Here is a 9,135-nt window from a genome sequence, read left to right as displayed (position 1 = left end):
AGTTTTTGTAGACAATAAAGTTTTTAGTAGTTTTTGGACAACGAACTAAAGATTAGAGAAGTAAGGTTCCAATTCTTAAATTTATGACACTTGAAAACTTACTAGTTACTTTGGCCAAAATTAACGTTCATTAATGTATGTAGTTGACTGCAAATGAAGTCCCTTATGTTGTCTGAACCTGACCTATGACTTTAGACAGACTATACATTTTTTAGCTCATCCAAATCTGTAATGACATTACAATTATGTTAAATTCAAGTCTATGGTATTTTTGGTTTAGTATTAATCTATATTGCTGCGAGTATTTGATATATGACCGTCAGCTTAAAGGTATCCCGAAATTTTCGTAAAATGTTAACATTTTTATTTTGACAAATCGAACCGATTATAATTTCCAATAAAGGCTTGATAAATTGCCCCTTTGGAGAGCAATAACCCGTCGACTTCAATTCTTGGGTCATCTCGATATGGTATGGATAAAAACCAAGATCCTTACGCAAAATACTTTATAATGTGGTCTGAGTGATGTAAAATTCTTGAGGACTTCGGGGAATTGACTAATTAGGGTCGTTTTTTACGGACGCCTGAACAGTTGGCACTTCGATCAAGCCTTTGTCTTACTGACACTGCAACATCGCAACAAATATGTTTACTCAAATGTTTGCACTAAACTACTAAATACAGCAAAACTGGAGTTACATACTTAGATAAGGTGGCGCTAAATTCCTTTGTGAACTAGGGCCTATCCCAACAAACTTCTCTATCTAACTCGGTCCCTAGCTAGATGTCTCCAGTTTCGCACTCCAAGATGAGGTCACTTTCCACTTGTGCGCACCACCTTATTCACCTTCTACCTCTACTGCGCTGTCCTGTGGGCGTAATATCGAAGACTTTCTGCTTCTGAACATTGGTTTCCATGCGCTCACCAGTCGTAGGATTTTTATCCATCTGGGATAGCTGTACAGCCCGTAAAACTTCTAGTTTCAACTCTTTTTTTTAGCAGAACGGGGATGATGAGGGTCTGACGTGACAATTTGGTTTCTCAATTGTTCTCTTAGCACAAGAAGCAGCGGGTAGCAAGAACAATTAATCGTTTGATCTCAGCGCTGCTGTTGTTTTCTGTGTTCGTAGAGGAGCCTAGGCAGAAAAAGTCCTTAACTATCTCAAACTTACGTATATCGATGGTGACGTTTTGAACGAGACTTCTGCATCTGTGTTGTAGGTCCTTTCTGGATGAACGGCAGCATATACTTTGTTTTGAGATCACTAACTGCTAAACTTATTTTTGACTTCTCTGCCTTAATACGCCCCATTGTCTGTGTGTGTTTTATGTGTAAAATAACAGCTAATCAAAAACATTTGAGATGTCAAAAAAGGAATTCAAAGGTATCCAAGAATTTCTGGAGTATGTAGGTATCTGATATATCAGCTGATTCTACACATGGTTGAATTTCAAGAAACTTGAAAATTGATGTCAGCTTTTTGTATTTGTTGGTAAACAAAAAGATACAAAATGTTAGTTAAAGTGGTATTTAAGGATGTTCCGCACGTAATTGACGATGATGAAGCTATTTGCCTCCGAATTTTAGAATGTAATTATGATCTATTTTCTTAAACTTCAAAATTGACTTATTTTTTCTCGTTTTGTAGATGACCAATTTGCTAGGTTTTACCTCCCGTATAGTGTCCAGCATTCGGAAGTTGAGGAACCTCGCCCTGTTCCATTAAATGTTTTATCTTACAACAATTTTGACTTCAAAGCTTAAATGTTTCTCTGCTTTTTGTGAACAGCTGATAGTTGTTTTTATATTTTGACAGCTATCTCAATACAGCTATCTAACTCGTTCGGCAAGGTATCTAAAAATCCACCTATCCAAGATACCCTATCCTACACGAGATTGAATGCAGCCATTGACATCACGCTGAGTTCTTCCGATTGTGTCATTTCATCAGCATATGTATGCCAATAACTGGACAGACTTTTTAACGATGTTACCTCTAGTAGAAACTATGTACTATTCTTTCAAGGAAGATGTTAAAGAAATCGCATGACAGCGCATCACCTTATCTGAAGTCTCTTATGACATCGAAAAGTTGGGTCCAATCCTTATGGAGCAGCGCGAATTTGATAGAAATGCCAAAACAAGACATGGCGATGTACAGTTCATCCCTGTAGATGCTGTCATAGGCGACCTTAAAATCGATGAAGAGATTTTGTGGGTGCCGACGCACGATTTGATGTGCTTGGTTTTTTCAAGGATCTGCCTTAATGTACATATTGCGGCAGAAAAGATTTTTTTGAAAAATTGGAGTTAATGCTCTTAGAGTTTCGTTCATTGACTCCGAATTTCGGTATAAATTGGGCACATTCACAAAGCTAGTGACTACGTAGTCAAAATTCGACTATCGTTGTGAATGCAAAATTGCACTACAAAGCTAGTCAATCTGGAAATGTCATATTGATTACAAATACAAATAAAGGGTGATTTTTTTGAGGTTAGGATTTTCATGCATTAGTATTTGACAGATCACGCGGGATTTCAGACATGGTGTCAAAGAGAAAGATGCTCAGTATGCTTTGACATTTCATCATGAATAGACTTACTAACGAGCAGTGCTTGCAAATCATTGAATTTTATTACCAAAATCAGTGTTCGGTTCGAAATGTGTTTCGCGCTTTACGTCCGATTTATGGTCTACATAATCGACCAAGTGAGCAAACAATTAATGCGATTGTGACCAAGTTTCGCACTCAGTTTACTTTATTGGACATTAAACCAACCACACGAATGCGTACAGTGCGTACAGAAGAGAATATTGCGTCTGTTTCTGAGAGTGTTGCTGAAGACCGTGAAATGTCGATTCGTCGCCGTTCGCAGCAATTGGGTTTGTGTTATTCGACCACATGGAAGATTTTACGCAAAGATCTTGGTGTAAAACCGTATAAAATACAGCTCGTGCAAGAACTGAAGCCGAACGATCTGCCACAACGTCGAATTTTCAGCGAATGGGCCCTAGAAAAGTTGGCAGAAAATCCGCTTTTTTATCGACAAATTTTGTTCAGCGATGAGGCTCATTTCTGGTTGAATGGCTAGAACTGAAGCCGAACGATCTGCCACAACGTCGAATTTTCAGCGAATGGGCCCTAGAAAAGTTGGCAGAAAATCCGCTTTTTTATCGACAAATTTTGTTCAGCGATGAGGCTCATTTCTGGTTGAATGGCTACGTAAATAAGTAAAATTGCCGCATTTGGAGTGAAGAGCAACCAGAAGCCGTTCAAGAACTGCCCATGCATCCCGAAAAATGCACTGTTTGGTGTGGTTTGTACGCTGGTGGAATCATTGGACCGTATTTTTTCAAAGATGCTGTTGGACGCAACGTTACGGTGAATGGCGATCGCTATCGTTCAATGCTAACAAACTTTTTGTTGCCAAAAATGGAAGAACTGAACTTGGTTGACATGTGGTTTCAACAAGATGGCGCTACATGCCACACAGCTCGCGATTCTATGGCCATTTTGAGGGAAGACTTCGGAGGAATGGACCGGTAAGTTGGCCACCAAGATCATGCGATTTGACGCCTTTAGACTATTTTTTGTGTCTAAAGGCTAAAGTCTACACAAATAAGCCAGCAACTATTCCAGCTTTGGAAGACAACATTTCCGAAGAAATTCGGGCTATTCCGGCCGAAATGCTCGAAAACGTTACCCAAAATTGGACTTTCCGAATGGACCACCTAAGACGCAGCCGCGGTCAACATTTAAATGAAATTATCTTCAAAAAGTAAATGTCATGGACCAATCTAACGTTTCAAATAAAGAATCGAATCGCAAATTTTATGCGTTTTTTTTTTAAAAAAAGTTCTCAAGCTCTTATAAAATAAGAAACATTTTGATTTTCAAAACTTTAGGTAAATAGTTTTTATTCTTTTTAAATTCAATAAAACCAAATAGACATATGATATAATTGATTTATATTTGTATTTAAAAACCGAAAGATTCATTTCAATTTGAATTCATGTGTCCTTACCGAACACATGTGTCCTTACCGCACGTACTTTGTAGCCGAAATTTTTACACTAGTCATAGGGGAAATGTCATCTACTTTTTTAGTTAGATTTAACCAATCAGAATCCTTTGACTACGTATCCACTAGCTGTGTGAATGCGACCATTGTTTTCATTCTTTACCATGATAAAAAAGTTGAATAAATGGCAGTGGTAGTTCAGTGATTATCGAAATGGTATGTTCACAAATTAAATTCAAAGTTGTCAAATCCTTGTTAGAAGCCCCTAAATTATGATTAGGTCTATAATACACTGAAAGCTTGTGATGTCTTAACCACATGTCTCAAAATTTCAATAATATCTTAAATACTCGTTCCATCAACTCAAATCAAAACAAACGAACAAAAACTCCCACACCACTTTGACATTATGTACCTTCCACATGTGTTTCTTGTACTAAAAGATGAAACAAATCAGAGACTAGACACCAATAATTGGCATTAATAAACTTTCATCTAAAGAAGCTCTGAAAATAAATAAACAATAATTCCATTTCTATCTGAAGGTACATACATCTAATCCTGGTCTACATCCTGGATTGACTTAATTAAAAATACTTTTCACATCCTGTTTCCATCAATGGATATGATCCCGTTTCACTCGACTTGTCCGATTAGATTCAGCAAAAATTTGTTTTATTTACTAAAATTGATATATATATATGTTTTATATACTATATTTATATAAATACATCCACCCACTCAATTTCCGAGGACTAAATATTATATAGAAAGTAAAATCCTAGACTGGCACTCTTTTGTCATTTCATTTCATTCTGTTTCTTTTCTTTACATTTCATTTGATTCGTCCTGGTAATCCCCGAGAACATAAATAACTCACATAACAATGCGATTATTTTCCACTGGATGAGTTTTTGGAGCAATAGATTCATCCGATTCCAGTTTTCGCCCGAATAATTTATCCCAATCACAGTAATTCTCTCAAGTGACACATAAAATCTAACAATTACTACGAAAACTGTATACCTACGCAATTATATAAAATATACTTATTCTTATTTTTATTATTACAGGAAAAGAAAAAACAAGACAAAAGCAAAGAAAATCTCAAGAAGTGGAAGAAGAAGAAGGTTGAAGAATCTTACATTCTTTTTTGTTTGTTTATTCAAGAAGGAAAATAGAAACAGAAACAGGAACATGAACAGAAACAGGAACAGAGACAGTAAAGTAAAACCCAGTGACCGTTGTAATTGGCATCATTCAAAACGACGACGACTGCTCATCGTCTATAATTCCAAAATTTGGAGAGATAAATGAATAATAATCAGTTTGTCTATTATTTTAAAATAAATTATAAGAAAAAAGGAATCAAACAAAAACGAAAGGAAAAAATCAACTGATTGAGTTTTAATTGCGATAAATCAAAAATTTCAAAAATACCAACATCTCGAGTTCAGGACAAGAAACCTGGTCTTAGTCCATCCCGACCTTATTCCAAAAAAAATCCTCTTCTATTTTCCACCCACTCAAACAGTTCTAGAATAAAACTGTTTCCAACACTCATTTGATGTCATAAATAATATTTCGAAACAAAAACAAAAACACAAAAAATTAACTTAACTCGAGAACACTCACTTCCGAGTGCAGAGTATTGGAATTAATGAAAATGTACATTTTCTGTTCGCAAGCGTTAAATTATCTTTCCAGTCGAGCGATTTGTATTTATTCCATGAACCTTTGGTATGTCCTCCGTTCTGTGTGAGGAATGAAGTTACTTTTACTTGTTTGGTTTTTGTTTTTCTTTTATTATTATAGTTTAAAAATATAAATTTTATTTTAAAGAAAAAGTATGTTTTTTTACATAAGAAAAAGTACATGTTTTGTAATTTATACATTTGTTTTTGATATATAAAAATACGTGAAATTTTACGACTAGAAATTATTTTATTTATTATTAAATTAAAAAGATTTAAGATACCATAAGAGCTAATTATTAAATGTTGAAATATAAGTTTAATAATTAACATGAACATAAAAATCATCGTGTAAAATGCATACAAAAAGAATGAGTATTACAATTTTTAAATTAGATAAATACAAATAGTTTAGGACAAATATGTAGCTTCATGCACAAGTTTTGAAAGTTAAGGTAACGAGAAATGTTACCAAGTAACATTATTATGAATTTCTAACATATAAGTCACTCTTTATAGTTGTCTTTTTTAACAAGATAATATTTATTCAATAATTGATAATTTAGAGCGTTTTTAAAAAAAAAATAATAAAGGTACAAAAATTACGACGAATCGATTTTAATTTGTTTTATCATGTAAAAGAATCTGAAACTGTCAAATTAAGAAAAATATAAGAACATAAAGACTTCAAATTTATAATCGAACTTAAAATATAACTTAAATGACAAACAAGAAAATATCAGATCAGTAAAAAGAATTCATTTCGAGGTTTCAAGTTAATAGCACTGTGGTCCGTTCTTTTTTAAACAATTGTTAAGTATTGTTTAAAAAAAATTGGTCAAATGTCATTGGTACGAATCGTTAGATTTGTTAGAAATACAAAGGAAGGACCTGTCAAACTAACAATATCAACATTGAAACAAATATTTGCATAACTTTTAATCGCATAATAAACTACAAAATAATAATTGAACCGGCTCTTAACTTGCTTTAGAATTTTAAATTGCATAATTGTTTCTAAACAAATCATTCACTTTGACAGTTAAACACTTCCAATTCAGTTCACAAGCAATGTTGCGTATTGTTACAAATCGCAACTATTTGACACATCAACAATGGCTGCGTTCAATCTCAGACAGATAGGGTATCCGGATACCTTTTTGTTAGTGTTTTACGTGTAAGATAACAGCTGATAAAAAACAGCTTAGATGTCAAAAAAGTAATCCAAAGGTGTCCAAGAATTTCTGAGGTGTTTAGGTATCTGACAGAACAGCAACAACACATGGTTGAATTTCAAAAAACTTGAAAACTGATTTCAGCTTTTTGTATTGGTTGGTAAACGAAAAGGTACAAAATGTTAGTTGAAGTTGCATTTGAAGATGTTCTGTACATAATAGATGATGAAAAAGCTATTTGTCTCCGAATTTCAGAAGGTAATTATGATCTATTTTATGAACAGCTGAAAGTTTTTTTTTATTTTTTGACAGCTTTCTCAATACAGCTATCCAACTCGTTCAACAAGGTATCTAAAAATCCACCTATCTAAAATACCCTATCCAACACGAGATGAACGCAGCCAATGAGTTTGGGGAAATTTTAATGTCATAGGAAGCATTCATAAAGCTAGTGGGGCGTTCACTAACCTAGCGGCTATGTAGTTAAGGCAATCTGGTTGACTAAATGCAACTACAAAATAAGTGGACATTTCCCGTCCGAACGACCGACCGCAACGGCGTAGCGTACAATTTCCAGCTACAAAGTTAGTACACACTTATTTTGAGGTTTAACAATCAGCTGTGGTGGAATCGGCTAAGGTGATAATTGACTATCATATTTTTGATAATCAAATTTGACTATCATTTTCATTCCGTCTGTGTAAGATGATTCAATTCAATTCGATTTAACAATTTCAGATTATAATTGTCACAGTTCATTGTTGGTATACTAAATAAAATTATCAAGTTGGCTGTTTAGCATATTTGTAGAAAAATGACATAACATATAATTTTTTTGTGACAGCTTTTTAGGTATCAATTTGCCTATCACCTTACATAGATAAAATTCTATTATTTTTACTGTCCCTTATCAACAATCACCTTAGCCGATTCCACACCAGCGTTGACTAATTTTTTTTACCGAAATAAACGTTGTCGAAGGAAATTTTTAACGAATTTTTTGGTTAAAGTTTTGGGATGACATTAGTTAAAGAATTGTTGACGACAGTAAACAATGGTTGCATTGACAAAGCTAGTGGCTACGTAGTCAAAGGATTCTGATTGGCTAAATCTAAATACAAAAGTTGTTGAAATTTACCCTTCGAGCGACGTAGTGTAAAATTTTCAGCTCCAAAGTTAGTGCACACTGGTTTAGACGTTTCACGGTAAGGACACAAGAATTCAAAATGAAATGAACCTTTCGGTATTTCAATACAAATATTATTACATCATATTACATCTTCTATTAAGTTGTATTGAATTTAAAAAAGAAAAAAAAAACTATTTAAAGTTCTGAAAACACAAATGTTTCTTATTTTATATATTTGTATTTGTCATTAATATGACAGTTCCGGTTTGTAGTGCAATTTTGCATTCACAACGCTAGTTGAATTTTGACTACGTAGCTACTAGCTTTGTGAATGCGCCCAATATTTATAACAAGAACGGACTTCTGGCATTTGCTATCTGTCAAACTCAATTATCATACGGTTTGAAAGTTTGCCATCTACGATATTGAAAGTTTGCCATCAACGATATTGATCACTCAACAGCCAAACAAAGTGTTTAAATTAATTGAAACTTAAAAAAAAAAAAAGAAGTAGTAATTCAAACGTAGCCAATTTTTTATAATCGACTGACTTCGATTTCGTAAGAAATGTCGATCCTGAAACTGAGTGTGCATTAAGCTCAGTGTTAAATATTCATCCCTGTCATCGAGGTAACCAATCGGAGAGGAGTTATCCTCCAATTTGTTCAAAATGTACGAATTTTGTATCATCGTAACCGTTTGGATGCACAAATCGGTGAAATCTCCGAAACAAATTTTGATGTAAGTTGAAAATGTCAAACTCGTGCGATGCATGCCTTAAAAAGTAAGTAAGGGTAATAAGACATATAATTACAAACGATGCGTGAATGTGCATATAAACATTTTTTTTCCTATTTTTGCTGACAGCAAAACACTGAGGATTTTTATTCCGTGTGTTAATTTTAAGTTTGATGGTAATGGTAAGCAAGTGTTGCAAGAACAAGATCTGTGCGTTCTTTTTTAATTTATTGTTATTTCGTGACTTTAATTACTTTTGAAGGAAAAAAAGAAAATCAAAGGTTATATGCTTATTTAACTTTTAAGCTAGGGATACACGATAAGAAGATCTTCTAATGTTGTCAAATTTTTGCAAAACATTTTTTTTATCAATT

Source organism: Eupeodes corollae, chromosome 3 (genome assembly GCF_945859685.1).
Source record: "Eupeodes corollae chromosome 3, idEupCoro1.1, whole genome shotgun sequence".
In the NCBI taxonomy this organism is placed as follows: domain Eukaryota; kingdom Metazoa; phylum Arthropoda; class Insecta; order Diptera; family Syrphidae; genus Eupeodes; species Eupeodes corollae.
This window is presented reverse-complemented; position numbering follows the sequence as displayed.